This window comes from Lepus europaeus, chromosome 10 (assembly GCF_033115175.1).
Source record: "Lepus europaeus isolate LE1 chromosome 10, mLepTim1.pri, whole genome shotgun sequence".
Lineage (NCBI taxonomy): Eukaryota > Metazoa > Chordata > Mammalia > Lagomorpha > Leporidae > Lepus > Lepus europaeus.
The window spans coordinates 89,589,154-89,609,954 of record NC_084836.1 but is presented as its reverse complement, the minus strand read 5'-3'; the positions used below and the strand labels follow the sequence as shown (position 1 = coordinate 89,609,954).

The 20,801-nt window shown below is 41.8% G+C and overlaps 1 pseudogene; it reads right to left on the bottom strand.

The window, feature by feature from the left end:
- Window positions 1-7,810: 7,810 nt before the first annotated feature.
- LOC133768130 (histone H2A.Z-like) lies at window positions 7,811-8,556 on the bottom strand (annotated as a pseudogene).
- Window positions 8,557-20,801: the final 12,245 nt, after the last annotated feature.

Here is a 20,801-nt window from a genome sequence, read left to right as displayed (position 1 = left end):
AACAAGATGCCTAATTGAGGGGTGTTGTGTTCTGGAGGAAGGAAAGAATGAGGAATGGCTTGTACAATGGTTATTGCCAAGTAACCCACTAGCCAGCAGGCTGTGAAGCAAAGTTCTGCCATGGATGTTTTCCATTTCCCTCCCAGATCTTCTCTGTGCCACTTGTTACCCTGCCCTGTGCCCAGGGGAGCCCAATGGGCAATGCTAATGGGTTTTGTCCTCATTTATGCTCCAATACAAGCAGATCCTGAGGTAAGGATTATGGTATAAATAATTTATTGGGGAGAAGATCTCAGGAGGCATCAATAGAGGAGCAAGGGAGTAAGATAGGGAAGGGATTGTATCCATTAATGGGTATGCTATCCAGCAGGTCCCATGTGTGCAGCATTTGCTGGATCCTTGTGGCGCTCTGGGAGATGGCACAGGGTGAGAAGCTGGGAATTTGTTCACTAACTTGTTCTTGGTTAATAGCTGCTGTTGTGCACATCAGTTCTCCAACCAAACAAGCTCTCCAGGTAGACAAAACCCTGAGGCCAAATGTCTGAAGTTACTGGAGTGCCAAAGGCTGCCACTCGGTCAGGATAATGGTAGCACCAGCGAGAGGCTCAGAGCAGAGGGAGAATGAAGTTCAGGTATTAATTCTCAGGGCAGCAACCCTGCCACAGGCTCACCTTCCCCCTTGGCCCTGCTTGGCTCTGTCTCATGACATTACCCACAGCTGTGTCAGGATGTCTCTCTTCCTACCACTCCCTCTCTGGTTCTCAGTAACCACTCTGATTTTTACCCTTCTAGGCTCCAGGTTGTCACAACCTTGGGAAACTGCACAATCCCTTTTTGCCTTTTCTTTTCTCCCTTCCTTCCTTCCTTCCTTCCATCCTTCCTTCCTTCCTTCCTTCCTTCCTTCTCTCTTTCTCTCTTTTTTAAGATTTTATGAATTTACTTGAGAGGCAGAGTTACAGAGAGGGAGAGACAGAGAGAGAGGTCTTCCATCTGCTAGTTCACTCCCCAGATAGCTGCAACAGCCGGAGCTGTGCCAATCCAAAGCCAGGAGGCAGGAGCTTCCTCCTGGCCTCCTACATGGGTGCAGAGGCCCAAGGACTTGGGCCATCTTCTATTGCTTTCCCAGGCCACAGCAGAGAGCTGGATCAGAAGAGGAGCAGCTGGGACTTGAACCAGTGCCCATATGAGATGCCAGCGCTGCAGGCAGAAGCTTAGCCTACTAGGCCACAGCGCCCGGCCCCCTTTCTTGCTTTTTCTAAATTATGCCTGCACTTTTGTAAAAAAAATCCCTCCACTAAACATTCCTCTATTATATTGTTAAAACCTATCCGTCGTCTCTGGTTTGATATCAGCTATACCTTTGTATCTGGGTAGTCTCATTAACACCTCACAACTACCCAATTAATGTTATTTGTCTTCCTTTGCAAGGTTCAAAGACCTGAGAAGTTGCCTTAAGCCATGTGGTGAGGAAGAAAATGAATCAAAATCAAAACCCAACTTCTCTGCCTGCAAGCCCTCCTTTGAAAAGGATGCAATCCAGTCTTATTACTGATAAAGTGCTATTATTAATACTCTGTTCCTGGCTCAACTCTAAGCTCTGTGGCCCATTGTCCAGCACCCTGGCAGGCACTGGGACCATTTGATGCAGAGGAATGCTGAGCAGCATGCGGCCAGGCAGGCTCAGCTGGCCAGGTGACGCCTAGCCAGATGGTCACCCCCTCCCCCCGGAGCCACTATTGAAAATCTGAAAGAGACAAAATGCCTGTGGAATCCTCCAAGAGGGACCAGATGCTGCTTGGGGAAAACCTGTCCACATTGCCTCATCAGGGGACGTGTGGAGCAGGAGAAACTTGAATGATGAATAAAACAAGAAACAGAGAAGAGCCCTGACTCAATTAGAATGAAATCAATGCCTACTACCTCGTGTTTTCCCATTTGTGGCTATCAAATGACCCCTATCAAAAAATGCATATTAAAAGCGGACCCAGAAATAAATTCCCCACCCCTACCTTTCAGAATTGCACAAATTTGTATAGAGAAAAAGGAGCAAAGGAAGTCTTCCTGCTTGTTGCAGCACCTGGTGTGTGTTTTTCCTTTCCACTGCTAGTTTTTCTGTTGGCAAATAAGTGGTGTGCGCTGTTGGAGCGTATCCCCCAACCCTTAAGAAGCGGCACTGGGCCTTGTGGGATGGAGGCCTATCAAATCAGGCTGGAGCACGGTTTTGTCTGATGTGACCCTGGGAGCCCGCCAGGATCTGTGAACAGACAGCAGCCTGCGGGAGTGCCTCCGCCTCCCTTTGTCCCTCCAGCTCCCCAGTGCAGCAGCTGATCTGGTTATTATGCTCCTCAAAAGAATTTCTAGGTGGCCACAGCCACCGTAAGGAACCTAGAAACCCACGAGGGCTGAAAGCTGGGAAGAACAACACATTGGCCCGTTGAGCGTTAATCCCGCCCATAATTAGAGCTTTGTGGTGCTCATAGAAAGCCGGACTAAGGCAGAGAGGAGCCGGCTAAGGTCTGTAGCCCACCACTTACCAAATGTGCTGTCATTAGCAAGAGTCTCCTACTTGGTGGGACTGATATTTTAGAAAGAAAGGCAGAGTAGATTTGGAGCAAAATCCAACTGCATTTAAGATTGAATTTAAATTATCTTAGTTTTCTGTTTTTCTCCCCTACCCCATTTTTAGAGATATATGCATTTTAATAGAAATTTATTCTGCCTGGGTCTGATTTGTTTACCTTAGCCTTATCAAAATGTTTTGTAAGAGTGATTTCATGTCAACAAAATTTGCATAACTTTCTCTTGGGCTATTCTCACACTAATGACTGATGTTGGGTCTGGAATTAACAAGTGAGCCTCTGCTGAGACTTGCCATGGCATCAGCTGGGGCAATTGCTCTCTGACTATTCTGCACTCCCCAACCATATCCCCCTCCCAGCCATCTCAGGGCATCTAGGCAATAAAGATGACTGACCCCTCTGCCCATCCTCTGAATCTAACTTGCAAGGGTTCCAAACCTCCAACTCTGGCTCACCACCTTCTATTTTAATTTGTTACATGGCTACCTGTTAGCAGAGGGGAGAAAAAATGAATACGTGGTCACAAAATGGGTAATCATGTTTAATTATTGGTGAAAATATTTAATTTAATGTTGAGAAAAAGAAGGTAACCTTAACTTACTTTTGGAAGTGGTATGAATCCATTTAATCTATTTAAATGCATGTCTTGCAATTAAATTGTAAGGGAGAGGAATATAATGTATGGATTGATATAATACTTCAGACTTCATTTTTCAAATCTTGTCTGATTATCCTAAAAATATTATTAGATAAAGTTGTGTTTTCTTAATTCCCTTTTATCTGTAAGGAGACTGAGGGCCAGATTTTTACAGCCACACAAAAATTTTTGGGATCCTATCCTGGATTTTTACTATCTTACTTGTGCTTATTTACCAGGTGAGAGTGCAGGGTTTTCACTTAGAGACCTGCTTGTCCCAGGTCCAGGAAGGTTTGCTCCTATCTGAATAGGCAGCTAACAAGAGGGTGGGACAATTCTGAATGCTAATTGCCTTGGTGAAACTCCTGCTTCCATGGAATAAGGGTGAATAAAACATGGAGTGAAATCCTATCAGCGACCCAGCAGGATCTTCCTAAGGACAGAATTGTTGAAAATTCCTTTCAGGGCTGGGAGAAACAAGGAAAACATGTAAATTATGGCCTCCTTAAAACACCGTAGCATTAGGGGCCAGCACTGTGGCTCAGCGGGTTAACGCCCTGGCCTGAAGCACAGGCATCCCATGTGGGAGCCAGTTCGAGTCCCCGGCTGCTCCTCTTCCAATCCAGCTCTCTGCTGTGGCCTGGGATAGCAGTAGAAGATGGCCCAAGTCCTTGGGCCCCTGCACCCGTGTGGGAGACCCGGAAGAAGCTCCTGGCTCCTGGCTTCAGACCGGCGCAGCTCTGGCTGTTGCGGCCATCTGGCGAGTGAACCAGTGGATGGAAGACTACTCTCTCTCTGTCTCTCCTCTCTCTGTGTAACTCTGACCTTTGAATAAATAAATAAATCTTTAAAAAAAAAAAAAAACACTGTAGCATCAACTTGAATTAATCTCTCAAACACATACGGCAAACACAGCAAAGCTGGCCGGGGGACGCATGGGCAGGAATTCTCTTTCTAATAGAGCATAATTTTGGCCCAGATAGAAGTAAACATAAGACTGGTATTTGGAAGGATTTGGGATAGAGGGACTGTACATTTTAATTGAAATTTCTTAGCTTAGAGAAGATGTAAAATGCTACTATCTGGCAGAGTAAGATTATGTTGGGAATAAATTTTGAGGACCTACTCTGTTTCTTTCTAACTGAGAACAGATTAGTGTTTTATCAGGAAATAGCTCTGCATTAGAAATCGCATATAAGTCTCCCATTAACATACTACTCATAATTAAAGAAATGCTGAATAAGATACATTCTTACATTTGCTTGCTCCTGTAGAATAGTAAAAGATTTGTGCTCATTTAAATTTTATTTCACGGGATCTGTGAAATGACAGAGTATTAGGCAGGATTAGCCTAATTAAGCCCAATTGTGAGAGGGCCCTAAAGAGATCCAAAGCACAGATATCTTTCAAGTGGGATCCCAGTGAGGGCTCCCAGGATCTATGTTGCCTCTTTCCCAGGATCTCAGAGCTCAGACACCCTCAGCCACAGGAGCACACTCGTGTATGCAGTGACATCTAGTGACAAAGAAAATAAAGCCAGCTCCAAGAACACTCCTCAGCCCACTCTACCAAATGTTCAGGTCGCCCTCGTCACCAGGGCTTTCAGCATAGTGCGCGCCATAGAAAAATATATACAGCAGTTTCTACAGTAAATCACATTCCTAGAGGGCAAGAAAACAAGTGACAGCGGTGTCCAGCTATCTGCCCTGGCTTCAGACTCCAAACAGGCAAACAAAACAGATTTCTTTCTCCCCTGTTTGTCTACTGTGAAACTGTATACTCTGCTGACATGAATTTAGTGTGGAATATTCTTGAGGACTATTGGCATCTTCCAAGGGAAGACTTCATCATATGTTTTCTGAAATATATATCCAGAGTTTAGAATCTATCTATGTATCTATGTATCTATCTAGGGGCGCTGTGGCGTAGTGGGTAAAGCCACCGCCTGCAGTGCCTGTTATGCCCTTACAAAACACACCAAACACCAGAGTAAGGGAAAGGGTTTATTGGGGAAAACCCAGCAGACCAGAGGGAAGGGGCGAAGAGGGAAAAGGAGAGTAAGAAAGAGGAGAAAGGAGAGGAGAGAGGGGAGTGAGAGAGGAGAAGAGGAGGCTAGAGAGGAGAGAAGAGAGAGGGAGCAGGAGAGAGCAGAGAGCAGGAGAGAAGAGCCAAGAGAGCCACGTGTTCAGGAACAGGCCCTTTTAAAACTTTGCCGGAGGGCGGGCAGGGAAGCAGGAGCAGTGAATCCCATTAGGATGGGGGTGGAGCTTGACCCTGGTGGTTGGGCCATGTGGCCACCTGGCTTCCAGCAATGGCGGCGGGGGCTAGAGCTTAAGATGGTGTCAGGGTATAGATCGCACCATAGATAAAACTGGGTCATTTTCCTAACAGTGCCAGCATCCTATATGGGTGCCTGTTCAAGTCCCAGCCTCTCCACTTCCAATCCAGCTCTCTGCTATGGCCTAGGAAAGCAGTAGAAGATGGCCCAAGTCCTTGGGCCCCTGAACCCATATGGGAGACCAGGAGGAAGCTCCTGGCTCCTGGCTTTGGATTGGTGGAGCTCCAGCCGTTGCGGCCAATTGGGGAAAGAATCAGCGGATAGAAGACCTCTCTCTCTGTAACTCTACTTTGAAATAAATCAATAAATCTTTAAAAAAAGATAAAAAATAAAAAGGATATATATAAAGTATAAATGTTATATATATGTATGTATGTGTATACACACACACACACGCACACGTTACCCTGGCAAGACAAAGATTTAAACAAACCTCAGAGTAATCTTAATCTACCTGAAATCCCTTCTAGATTAACTGGAAAAAGGCCTTGATAAAATATGTCCCCTTTTATTTCATCTAATGTGAGGAATTTAAACAAAATTCACAACTTTCTCTGGATAACAAACACTTGGGGTTTTGTCTTTGGAGCCAGCTAAGAGTGAAATCCAGAAATGTCACTCAGCTTCCTGGAGGCTAGGGAGCACTGTCCTGCCCAACCCCAAGCCCCTTCTCCACCTTGTTTTACCCTTCAGGAAGCAGTAATGGTACCTCTCACTCACCTGGAGGCCTTACAAATTCTCAGGCCCTGCAATGAGGCCCCAGAGGCATCTGAATTTTCAACAAATACCCAGATGATTCTTATGCAATTCTGCTACAGTTTACACTTGCCTGTATGCCCCAAAGGAAAAATACCGGGGAGACCTGGAGAACGTTCAGCCTTTAGAAAGATAGCCACAGTCAAACAAGCTGCCTGGGATTCAGTCCCTAAATGTGTAGGCTCATGAATGAGATTAGCCATGTGTTGTTTGAACATTTCTTAAAAGTAATTGAGTAATTGCCAGAATATTCTCAAAGTTGCACAATGGCTGAAAGAAAGACTTTCTTTTCTTTAGTCTTCTTCTCCCTCCTCCTGCTCTTCCTCTTCTCTTCCTAGTCTTCCTTTTCTCTTTGTTGTTGGTATGATCATTTCTATCTTTGCTCTCTCTCTCAGTTCCTCAGTTATTGGTTGTGAATGAAAGGCTTGCAAGTTGAGGAATCTTGGTATGGTAAAAGTCTTTATTTATTTGTTTGTTTATTTATTTTAAAATATTGACTATCTTTTACAATTTTTAAAAAAATTTTATTTATTTGAAAGCCAGAGTTGCAGAGAGAGGTAGAGACAGAGACAGAAAGGTCTTCCATCTGATGGTTCACTCCCCAGATGGCTGCAATGGCTGGAGCTGCAGCGATCCGAAGCCAGGAACCAGGAGCTTCTTCCTGGTCTCCCACACGAGTGCAGGGGCCCAATGACTTGGGCCATCTTCTACTGCTTTCCCAGGCCAGAGCAGAGAGCTGGATGGGAAGAGGAGCAGTCAGGACTAGAGCCGGCGCCCATATGGGATGCCAGCATTTCAGGCCAGGTCTTTAACTCGCTGTGCCACAGCACTGGCCTCGAGTCTTCTATTTAAAGATTCCATAACCACTATATTCCTAAAGTTGTATCTATGTAAAAATGCATTCATTAAGTAAAAATTTTTTTAAAAAGACTCCGGCGCCGCGGCTCAGTAGGCTAATCCTCCACCTTGCGGCGCCGGCACACCGGGTTCTAGTCCTGGTCGGGGCACCGATCCTGTCCCGGTTGCCCCTCTTCCAGGCCAGCTCTCTGCTGTGGCCAGGGAGTGCAGTGGAGGATGGCCCAAGTCCTTGGGCTCTGCACCCCATGGGAGACCAGGATAAGTACCTGGCTCTTGCCATCGGATCAGCGCAGTGCGCCGGCCGCAGCACGCCAACTGCGGCGTGCCAACCGCGGCGGCCATTGGAGGGTGAACCAACAGCAAAAAGGAAGACCTTTCTCTCTGTCTCCCTCTACTGTCCACTCTGCCTGTCAAAAAAAAAAAATTCCTATAACAAATCTTGTAGTGAGCTTTTATAAAGAGAATTATCAGCCAGCAGTTATTTTGTGATAAACCAGGATTTTAATATATATTAGTGGAAAATGACTATTTTTGGGAGAGGAGATGACCTTTTTGAGTGGAGATAATGTCTGCACAAAGCCAAATGTTTGTTACTCTAACTTCTGCATCACAATTAAATCCGGTTTTTTAAAAACAGTCGACTCAATCAAAACCCACTATGTCAGAATCGATAGCTTCTTTGAAGTCACAGTAACACTTAAATAGGATCCTGAGATAATAAGAAATCCAGGCATCCTTTAGAAAGTCTTCTGCTGTCCTTTTCCCAATCAGAGACTTCTGGATGTGTGGAATGACACTACCACCAGCAATCATAGCCTTATTGAGAGAGTCCAATTCTTAATCTCCATGAATAGCGAGTTGCAAGTGACAAGAGGTAATACGCCTTACCTTTGAGTCTTCTGTTGCATTTCCTGCCAGTTCAAGTACCTCTGCGGTGAGATACTCCTGAATGGCAGTGCTGTACACAGCAGCAGTGGCACCCACAAGGTCATGGCTGGTCATCGTAGATTGCAGGTGCCGGTGAATGCGCCCAGCAGGAACTGCAAGCCAACTCTCTGCAAGCAGGAAACCGCCTTTGTCTTGGCCTTTCTGGAGTCCTTCCCTGTTGAGGTGGATTCATTCTGAGGAGGAGCGTGGTGGGGGCAAAAGGCATGGAGTCACCACACAGACACCAGGAGTCGGGTGAAAGCAGGCCAGAGGTGAGCAGCCTGCAGACTCGTTTATTTCAGTTGGTACAGCAGCTTAAATAGCCAAGGCAGCCTATCTGGTCAAGGGACAGTCTATGCCCTAACCAATCACAGCCTGTTGCCAGGCAGGCTCCATTGCCAGCGGCCATCTTGGCATGGTCTTCTCATTCCACCACATTTCCCAGCCTTACCACCAGCCATGTCGAATTCTGCTGAAGCTCAAACAGACAAGGCAGAGAAAAGGTGAGTAAGACACACAGGGAGATCCCACCACCTACTCCTTTGTTGCTCTCTGACTCAAACTGTGGAAGATGACTATTATGAAAAAACTATGGGGGCCGGTGCCGTGGCTCACTTGGTTAATCCTCTGCCTGCGGTGCCAGCATCCCATATGGGCGCCGGGTTCTAGTCCCAGTTGGGGCGCCGGATTCTGTCCCGGTTGCTCCTCTTCCAGTCCAGCTCTCTGCTGTGGCCCAGGAAGGCAGCGGAGGATGGCCCAAGTGCTTGGGCCCCTGCACCCGCATGGGAAACCAGCAAGAAGCACCTGGCTCTTGGCTTTGGATCAGTGTAGTTTTGGCTGTTGTGGCCATTTAGGGGGTGAACCAACGGAAGGAAGATCTTTCTCTCCGTTTCTCTCTCTCACTAACTCTGTCAAATAATTAAAAAAAAGAAAAAAAAGAAAAAGAAAAAAAAACTATGACTGAATTTCAAATTTTTGTAAAAAACTAAACTTCCTTTTAAATTCCATCTTCGGTGAACTGTTTGAGGATCTTTTATATTAAACTTATGTATGTTATTAGCTATACTCCTTACATGGCAGCTCCAGCTCCCCCATGAATGAATGTTAAGTGCTCCCAAAAGAAGCTTCAAGATTTCTTTGACCTGTATCTGAAGACATGGCATCACTGTACCACACTAATTGCCACTTTAAATGGTCAATTTCATATTATATGACTTTCAACACGATAAAAAAAATAAGGTCAGTTATAAATCAGGTCAGATGGAAGGAAAGAGGACCAGGTGCAGTGTGAACATTAGGAGAAGGGGTTCCTTTGGGGGGCATTTTGGAGATCAGCAACCATGCCCACTCCTGGATAGAAGTCCATTGAGGACAAGGAGCTCTCTCTGTGGAATGGGTGCATCTGCGTTTCTGTGTTAGCCCATCATAGCAGGATTCTATTTCCCATCAACCTTTTGCACTGTATTCCAACACATGAGAATACAAGATATCATTCCACTATTGCCCATAGAAGTGATACAGTACTTCATAGATAGTAGTTAAGGACTTTGTTAATAAATTTTAGACAATGACTGTTGCTGGTCCTGCCTAAAAATGTCTTTCTAGTTTGATTACTTGAAACTTAGAATCTGCTTTTCTGTAGAGGCATGTTTGGAAGCAGTGGTTCAAATTCAGTTATAGTTCAGACAGGAACATATTGGCTTTATAATCCAAGAACTCACACTCACAAAACTACTGTTTTAAGTTCCCCTGTATTACATAATCTTCAGAGAAACATTGTGAGAAAGTTACTGCTTTTACTTTAAAGATTTATTTATTTGTATTTGAAAGTCAGAGTTACACAGAGAGAGGAGAGGCAGAGAGAGAGAGAGAGAGAGAGAGAGAGAGAGAGAGAGAAAGAGAGAGGTCTTCCATCCGATGGTTCACTCCCCCAGTTGGCCGCAATGGCTAGAGCTGTGCTGATCCAAAACCAGAAGCCAGGAGCTCCTCCGGGTCTCTCATGTGGGTGCAGGGGTCCAAAGACTTGGGCCATCCTCTACTGCTTTCCCAGTCCATAGCAGGGAGCTGGATCGGAAGTGGAGCAGCCGGGACTCGAACTGGTCCCCATATGGGATGCCAGCACTTCAGGCCAGGGCGTTAACCGACTGCGCCACAGTGCCAGCCCTAAAAGTTACTGTTATTACAACCATTTTTAGATGTGAAAACTAAGGCATAGAGAATTTGAGCAACTGTTCAAAGTTACACAACTACTAGAAAATTTTTAGACTTCAAACCCAGACAAGATAATTCCATTGTCTCTGCTTTTACCCGTTTTGCTATCACATCTGCTTACCGTTAAACAGTAGACACTACTTAAACACTACTTTCTCCTTAAACACTCTGAACTTTAGTTTCTTTATCAGGAAGATAAAAATAATTATGCATTCTCCCCAGTGTTGCTTGGGATGTTAGGTGAGATGTCTGTTAGAAAATGCATTGCAAACTTTGTTTACTTTTGTAAATATATATATATTTTTTACTTGAAAGTCAGAGTTACAGAGGGGAGAGAGAGAAAGAAGTACCTTCCATCTTCTGGTTCACTCCTCAGAAGGCCACAATGGCCAGGGCTGGGCCAGGCAAAAACCAGGAGCCAAGAGCTTCATCCAAGTCTCCCATATGGGTGGCAGGGCTCTAAACCCTTGAGCCATCTTCTGCTGCTTTTCCCAGGCCATTAGCAGGGAGCTAGATCAGAAGTGAAACAGCTGGAACTCAAATCAGTGCCTTTGGGATGCTAACATTGCAAGAGGCAGCTTTTACCCACTATGTCACAATGCCAGACCTGCATTGAAAACTTTAAAACAACATATAATCCTTGCCTTAGAGAATCACTTTATTTTTTTCCATCTGTTCGATTATATTAATTGAAAGGTTCGGGGGCGGCGCTATGGCTCACTTGGTTAATCCTCCGCCTGCGGTGTTGGCATCCCATATGGGTGCCGGGTTCTAGTCCTGGTTGCTCCTCTTTCAGTCTAGCTCTCTGCTTTGGCCCAGGAAGGCAGTTGAGGATGGCCCAAGTGCTTGGGCCCCTGCACCCTCATGGGAGACCAGGGTGAAGCACCTGGCTCCTGGCTTCGGATCGGCACAACGCTGGCCGTAGTGGCCACTTGGGGAGTGAACCAACAGAAGGAAGTTCTTTCTGTCTCTCTCTCTCACTGTCTAACTCTATCTGTCAAATAAATAAATAAATAAATAAATGTTCTTTCTTAAAAAGAAAAAAGTTCAGCACAAAATGAAATAAGATTGAGTTTGTGCTCTTAAAAAGCATTGTCTATTCAAGAAACAGATACTTAAATACTTAATTATCCTACAGTGATAAACTTTCTATGAAAAAAAAAAATGGGAGAAAGGTTTGGGGGCTAGGGCCACCGTCCATCACTGAGTCTGGACATGAGGATGAATTTCAGGGTGTTCCCTGCTGCTTGGTTCTGGAGTACAGGAACCACAGTCCCAAAGCTTTCAGTTGAAATTGTCATAACTAGGAACACAGAGGGTCTGCTTAGAGGCTCAAAAATGTTCTCTCAAGTTCACCCAGGTTGAGATGCTGGCCTCTAATTGCCTCTATGCACAGTTGACTCTGAACTTGGTGGAGAGCTACACAAATCCAGTAAAAAGTAACAGGTGCTTGAGAAAATAGGGATGTCACATTTAATTTGTGACTTTGGCATTCTAATTGATTTTTTTCACAGAATATAAATATTTTTCTTTAATAACTTTTGTATTTGGGTAACGAAAACAGAAGCTGCTATGTACAAACCAATTGGAAGCATTACATTTGTTAAGCATCTTCAGTTAAATGATTAGTATAAACCTCACATTGCCTGTGCAATTTTTACTACTCTTTCAAGTTTTTAGGGAAGAAAAGGGAGGGAGCCACTTCACAAATCCTGTTAACCCTAACACCTCATAGTTTAGTGTATGAATGAATATGGTTCAGAATGAGACATAGGGTCTTCAGCTATATGTGTATGGGTGACCTGTCTGAAGATGAATTGAAGCCCTTATTCGAATAGGTAATACTATTCTTCTCTGTTAAGAGATGGGAGGAAGATAAGGTTGTGAGCAAAAAGGGCTTTATTGTATAACAGGCACGTCCTTCCTCAGAATGCATGCTTCCATCTGTGTTTGAGATTTATATAGACTGAATGTGTATGTGGGATATGGCATGCTGAAGTTGGTATGGCCACAAGAAGAAATGAAATTTAGAAGGGGGAAGTTTATTATGGACATAGATCTCAGAAAGAGGATTATGGTTGACACCATAGCAGGTCACAGGGGAACACATTGGTGTGATCAGAACACAGCAAACACAAGCGATATAGGCCAGGACTTTCATCAGGGTTCCCATGAGAAAGTCAAGGCAGGGCAAGGTGAGAAATTTCGATTGGGTACTTTGAATAAAGTCAGTGGGCTTCTGGGGTGTTCTGGCTGTCTGGCAGGTACCCTTAGGATGATTTAGGCCAGGGGAAATACTGGCTTGATGTGAGTTAGATAAGGAGGTTCTTGAGGCTACAGATCCACGTTGGTTTGCGTACTGAAGACTTAGTCCTGGACCAGCCCCTTGCTGCCTGAGAATTGGCTGCACAGAGAAGCGTGGCCCCTGGGAGGTACAGTCTCTCCCTAGGTAGACAGCCCATATGTACCAGAGCATCTAGAAGGAAGACAATACAAAAATGAGATGTATATAACTGGCCCTGTGATGGATGAACAGTAAATAGCCAAATACAAAATCTAAGAGGCACAGAACGCCAAAGAGTACATTTAATGATTTCCACCTTCAAAACAGAACAAGGCACTTGATTTCTTTTTTCTTTCAGCTGAATTTTTTTTTAAAAAAGTCTTTTAGTGGCTTTTAGAAAGAACCAAAGAGAGGCTTCAAGTATTAATTCAAGCCTATCAAAGTCAGGGGCTCTTTTGTACTGGGCAGAACCAATAAAGTAAGTTGAGTGAAATAAAAGAAAAGTGAGATGATACACAAATCTTTAAACACATGAATGAATTAGATAGAAGTTTGGGATTTGGGGGAATTAAAGATTTTTTAAATCTAAAAATACAAACAGTGTATTTAAGGTACATTTTTTTTCGATTGCTATAAATGTTCCTAAATCCTTAAAATGAACATGTATCTATCCTCAGGTAGGAAAATAAATTATTCTAAAGTACATATAATTAACAATAAAATATGTCTGAACTATTTAGCCATATAATTAATGATTTATCTGTAGTTTTTTCTTTGGTTTCCATCTTCTCATTTGGTCTATCTTTGAAAGAGAGAAGAAATCTGTGCCTTGGCTGAAATATAACACTCACCCAGGTCAGGACAATTCACAGATAAATCCCCATGGGTTATCATCTCTGAATGAAGACAACTCAAGCCATTGTAAAGGATTCATCTTTGTATTTGCTGTTCACAGGGCATATGATGTTTATTGGGTTACTTTGATCTACTTTATCCCTTTTTTATGAAAATCAGTTCTTGCTCTAAGTTAATGGGACTTCCTGATACATTTCCTATGTACTGCTTATCCAACTACTGTATCTGTATTAGCCATCCTATTTAATGGAGTGCATTCTAGGGTCCTAACATAGATAGTTTATAAGATTGCTGGAGTAGGGGCTGGCACTCTGACATAGTAGGCTAAGCCTCTGTCTGTGGCACCAGCATCCCATATGGGTGCCAGTTGGTGTCCCAGCTGCTCCTCTTCTGATCCAGCTCTCTTCTTATGGCCTAGGAAAGCAGTAGAAGATGGACCAAGTGCTTGGGCCCCTGCACCTGTGTGGGAGACCTGGACGAAGCTCCCGGCTTCTGGCTTAGGTCGGCCTAGCCCCGACAATCATTGCGGCTGTTTGGGGAAGTGAACCAAACGGCCGCAATGATTGGGAAAGTGAACCAGTGGATGGAAGAGCTTTTATCTCTGTCTCTCCCTCTCTCTGGAACTCTACCTCTCAAATAAATAAATAAAACCTTTAAAAATATTTTTAAAAAGACTTCTAGAGTGTTTACTCCCACTGTACACTTTTAAATTAATCCTTTAGAAGAAAAATAATTCTTTCTAAAACACAGAAAATGAGATGGTAATTTTATTTAATTAGCTGGGTCTGGGCTAATAAAATGGATGTGGTAGTCAACTGAGATGGGGGCATAAAACTATTCCTTTCATAATAAAGAAAAAGCATCTGCAGAGAGAAAAGCTAACTTGGAGATGATGAAAGGTATTTTAAGAAAGACAGCAATACTGAATTGCTGAAGAAAGCATTTTTATGTTTGTATTGCAGATGGCAACTAATCTAAGCATTCAGAGGCTGATATTGCCTAGAAGCCATATCACATTGATAGAGATTCCTAGAAGTGCTGCCTTCAAGGACTTTTAAGGGTCAGTGTGAAATGATTGCTTTAAAAACCCTGTATACTCTTCAACTTAATAAGAAACCAGACAAATTCATATTCCTGGGGCTTTTCTTTGGAAATGGATTAAGGTAGAGGATGGATGGCATTAATCTTTGCTCCCCGTCCCCTGCAGGCAAAAATGAAGAGCAAGAGCATTCTTGAAGGCTGGTGGATAATGTAAGGCACCTGTGTAAAGAGTGTGCTCAATAGGAAGTGATGGCTGCAGAGCTGCCTTGTCTTTATGGTTTCTGCAGATAACTGGGTGGTGCTCAAACTCCTCCAGACATGGTCTCTATCTATTGCCCTCAGTGGGGAGGTCTCTGGTTTGTGTTACAGTTTTAACCATGCACTAGAATAGTACCTGGGCAGAACTTAGGTAATACCTGTGTTTGGCAGACTGTATATATTTACACAGAAAAATGCTACAGTGTTTCTTATCACTAAACCTGAAAGGCTGTTTATAGTTGTAGATTTTTCCTGATGACCAATTAAATTGAATTAATAGAAAACAATGAAGCAGCAAAAGGACAGTTAGACAAATGGGATTGCATCACTCTCAAGAGCTTTTGCATAGTAAAGCTAACAACCAACAGAATGAAGAGAAAACTTACAGACCTGGAGAAAATATTTAGAAACCACACATCGGAGGAGAGGTTAATATAAAAAATATACATTGCATTCAAACAAGTCAATATCTAGAAAATAAGCAGCCTTATTTTTAAAAACCAGTAAAGGGTCTGAATAGATACTTCTGAAAAGAAGATATGCAAATGGCCAACAAGTATATGAAAAAATGCTCAACCTCACTAATCATCAGGAAAATGGAAATTAAAACTATACTGTAATATTACCTCTCATCTTTTACAATATCTAATATCAAAGAAATGGGGCTGGTGCTTGGTGTGGTGGTTGAGACTCCATGTGGGATGCCCGAGTCCCATACTAGAGTGCTTGGGTTCAAGACTCAGTTCTGCTCTCAATTCTAGGTTTCTACTAATGTGCATCCTTGGAAGGCAGCAAATGATGGCAAATGTAGTTTGGTCCTGACACTCATGGGGGAGACCTGGATTGAATTCCCAGCTCCTGGTTTTGGCTTTGCCAGTGTATTAGTCAGCTTTTTGTAACCTTAACTAAATACCCAAGAGGAGCTTGGGAAGGATAAGATTTATTTCAGCTTACAGTTCGGAGATTCACAGTTCAGGATATGGTGACTTCATTACTCTGTGTCTGGTGGATGCTTGGCATGGCAGAGCAGGTGAACAGGAACAATCACAAGGGAAGCCAGGAAGCAGAGAGAAAAGTTACTGTGAACACAAGTAACCAACTCTTGCAAGAGCCACCTTCTGAGGTCCAGCCCTCAGTAGCCTAACGACTCCCCGCCTTTCCACCTTTCAAACGACAGAGTGAGATCATGTCTCTACCTGTGCCATAAGACTTAGAAGTTTAAACACCTGCATGAGTTTGGGAAGCCAAATTCTGGTCAATCTGTAACACCCAGCTCCAGCTGTTGTGGGCATATAGGAACTAAACCAGTGGGTGGGAGGTCTCTCTTTGTTTGTCTGTATGTTTCTATTTCTCTGCCTTACAAATAAATTAATTGATTTTTTCAAAGATAAATGATAAATGCTGGTGAAGATATGGAGAAAATGAAACCCTGTACACTGGTGGTAGGAATGTAAATTATCATAGTCATTATGAAAAACAGTATGGGAATTCCCTTCAAAATTAAAAATAGAATGTTTTTAAGATGCAGCATCTAATTCTAAGCCAAAATGAATAATATCAGTTTGTCAAAAAGATATTGGCACTCCCATGTTCATTGCAGCATTTTTTCACAATAACTGGAATATGAAATTAACCTAACTGTCTGCTGACAGATAAATGGACAAATTCATGCAGTAGGTGGACACTATTCTATTCAAAAACAAAACAAAATAAAACCACGGAAACCCTCCCAGTTGGGACAGCGTGGATGAACCTGAAGAACATTATGCTAAGTGAAATAAATCAGGCACAGATGATCTCACTGATACATGGAATCTAAAAATGTTAAAGAGTAGAATGGTTGCCAGGGGATGGGGGGAGGGGATGGAATCCAATGTTGGTTAAAGGATAACTTTCAGCCTTGTAAATGAATAAGTTCTAAACACATATTGTATACCATTATGACTTTTGCTGGTGATACCATATTATAAACTTAAAAATTGCTAAGAGAGTAAATACTAGGTATCCTCACAATACACACAAAAGATATGTGTGGTGATAGATATAGTGGCCAGCTTGATTATGTTAATTATTTATAATGTACACATATATGAAAACATCACATTGTACAACATAAACATATAAAATTTTATGTGTCAATTATAACAAGCTGGAAAATATATTTGAAAGTAGGATGCAACAATAGTTCAATGTTTCTATAAATGTAGTGAGGATAAGACACTTGTGTCTATACTTCTTGTATACAACCAGGAAGTAAGAAAAAAAAAAAGAGTACATATAAATTTCTGTCACATATAAATCTATATAAATCATTATATTAATGAAATTAAAATATATCTAACAGCATATTTTATTTTAAATTGCTCCTGTCAGTTTCCTTAAAACAGTTCAAAACTAGCTTCCTTAAACAGATTTTCTGTCTTAAAATTAAATTGAAACTCATGACATCCTTAATTATATTTTTAATGTCTAACATCATTACAGATTTTCAGTAACAGGATTAATGACATCAACAGATATTCTATTCTCCTTCATATCTTGTTCCTGTAGAGTTTCTCCCAGGGTCTTGCAATGCACTGAAACATTCATCAAAGATGGTAAGGGATTCTAGTCAACATATTTAACTCACATATTTGATTATGTTTAGTAGTAGAAGTTAAGGTAGGTTTGACATTTTCTAACAATTAAAATCCATTCACAGTAAAATTCAATGGATAAAATGAATTACCACATCCTGTATACAATTGAATTTTATATATCAGGACAATTTGCTTCTTAGGACAAAATGGAGGGTTTAACATAGCCTTATAATTTTACTTTCTTCAGAATCCCTACTGAAAGTGCAGAAAGCACATACTTTTCAAGGTCATAATCTATTCACAGAGAAGGTATAACTTTATTCTGTAGTGGCATCTACCTAGCAAGTGCAGGATAAATTCAACTCAGGAAAAATTACTTTACAGTGCAACATTGATCAGTTGGAGGAAGTACCTGGACATTTTAGGGTAAGTGTAAAATTTTATATTAAGAAAGAAAAAAGATGAAATTACAAACATAGGTGCTAGCACTTCAAAATGTATGCTTTCACTCTTTATTCACTGCTTTTAGAATAAGTATCTAGAATGTTTTGTCTAGATAACATTTTTTGCTTGTTTATTTATTTGAGAGGAAGAGAGAGCTCCCATCCACTGACTCACTGCCCAAATGCCTACAATGACAGGAATTGTGCTGGGAATATATCCAGGAACCAGGAATCTAACTTAGGTCTCCCATGTGGATAGTGTGAACCCAATTATTTGATTCATTACTGCTGCCTTCCTGGGTGCACATTAGTGGGAAGTTGGAGTCAGGATTTGGAACAAGAATCAAACCCAGACACTCCCATCTAGGATGTCAATACCAAAGTGCTAGGCCAATTGCCCATCCCTTCACATTTTTTTTTTGTCTGTTAGTTTTATAGAGTATATGTTAATGTACAGAGAAATGGTAGTCATTTCTTAACAAATTGGATTTGCGCAGATACATAGCATAATGATGATAATGACATCCATTTTTTAACTTCCATCTACTATTTCTCGGTCAAGGACTGCTCTTACAGCAGCTTTTGAAAAGTTAAATTTGTAGGAAACCATTGATTTAGATTAAGATTTGTACTGGGCCCAACCAAGGAAACCAATATGCTATCATTCATACTAAATAAAGCTAATTAGGAGAATACTACATAACAAATGGCTAGATTCCAGCTCATAATAGCAGCTGAGATTTAGCCCATCAAAGCCAACCTACTGACTCCAATGAAACAAACTAATTGGCCTCTATACTTCCCTCTTGTCTCTACACCCCACTTCTGTTTACTATTTACAAATTGTGCCATGTCACATAACAGCCCTGGAGTATTTTATACTTGCTTTAGTTCTAAAGGCTTCTCAATTGAATAATCATGAGTAAAAGCCAATTAAAATCTTCAAACTACATTTGTTTTAATGCTGTTTCCCTCAAACAGCCTGCATTCTGTTATATATAAATATCCTTATGCTATTCTGAGTACACATTTCTAGTTGAATTTCCAAAACTATTTTTATTTATTTGAAAGATAGAAAGATGAAGACAGAGAGAGGGAGAGAGACAGAGAGAGAGAGAGAGAGAGAGAAACACTCCCACCTGCTGGTTTTTTCCCCAAATACCTGCAATGTCTGCGGCCGGGCCAGGGCCAAAGCTGGGATCTGGTAATGAAATGCAGGTCTCCTGTGTGCATGAGAGGATCCCAAGTTACTTGACCGTCACCACTGCCTCCAGGGTCTGAATTAGCAGGAGGGTGGAATTAGAAATCACAGCAGCCCACTGAATCTGGATACTGCACTGTGGGCGCTGGCATCTTAAACACCAGGGCAAGCACCACCCCTTTCAGATTTTAATCCCCTGCTTCCCACCGGTGCCCTTGACTTACTATACAATGAGGAGTTTTGATTTCGTTTTGTGTTTGGATCCTCTGCCTTCCTCCTCTTATTCAGAAGACCTAGAGAGGTGCAAAGGTCTCATACTATGTTTTCTCTTGGAGGTGCATGGGCTCTGAATTCTTCAGCCTTTGCCTCTGATGAACACTTGTTTCGGATGACAGAATGTCATCATCCCTCTGCTGTCACACACTGTGGGAGTGGTTAGAAGTGCACCAATGACTCAGACCGTGTCCACAGGAATCCCCAGGACAGTACTGTCAGGAGCCACTCTGGCTCCCATCAGTCATCAGCCCAACCTTTAACTTTACCAAAGACTTTGATTTCCTTTGAAAATTTCTTTTGAATATTTTTTCTGAAATATTCAAATCTATACAAAATTGGAGAAGACAGTACAACAACTTCTTGTATATCCATTATCAAATTTAAAATTATTGTAAATTGTGTACATTTATTTTATTTGTAATAACAAATTTGAGTGAGTTTCCCCTCTCTTATTATTCTTCTCCTACATATTTCATCATGTGTCTCTGAAAATTCTGGACTTTTTGAACAACATAAAAAGCACATAAGGATCACACCTAACAAAATTAACAATAATTTCCTGGTATTGTATTGTTTAATACTCTGGACATAATCCCTTTTCCTCATAGTCTCAATAATACCATTTTGTAGTCTGTGTGATTATACTGGAATTTGGTTGCTTATTCTTTCCTAATCTACATTATTGCTCATTGTTTTCTATTTCATCTTTATAACAATGGCTTACATATACCAGATCATTGCCCCGTAGATTTAAAAATATTCTAGACATGAGTGTTTGCTTCCTTACAGGTTATTTAACATCTATTACATGCATTTACCATAAATATACAAGAGTTAAATGCACTGTGTTTTACAGAAAATCACTGATTGAATTGCACTGTTACAGTCAGCCCAGTACTAAAATAGAATGCGGATAATACTCAGTAATACTTGTTACAACTGTGACTGCAGCTGTTATTCTCAGTGAACAATTCTGTAAAATAGCAGGATTGCTCTTCGTTAACCCTGAGTCATGAATTTTTATCTCATTTCACTTAGATGAGAAAATGAAAACATCTTTCTTACACTTATCAGGAAAGACAAGGCTATGGGATTAGGACTAACTATGATAGAACAGGTTGAATGAGTGTTTATCATCAGTGAAACAGTCACACAGTGTTTAGCATGTAGGGGCAGATTTGCTAATGATTGAAGTCTTCTTCCTTCAGAACTGAGAAACTAAGTTTTTAGATGCCCCAGTGAATCTGGAATTCTAATGAATATCAGAAGATTGGAGCAGAATGTATCTGTTTCCAAATGTGATAAATAGTTTTACTAAGGATGGATCAGAGGACACAAGACACAGTTGCATGAAATAGAGTTGCAACAATAAATGACCCTGCCTTTTTCCCCGTTCTGTTGTTTTGTTTGCTTGTATGACCATTGATAAATACTCTAATAAAAGCAGGTGTTGTGGCACATAAGGTTAAGCTACAACTTGGGGTGCTCAGTTTGAGTCCCAGCTATGCCACTTTTTTAAAAAATTAATTTATTTATTTGAAAGAACTACACAGAGAGA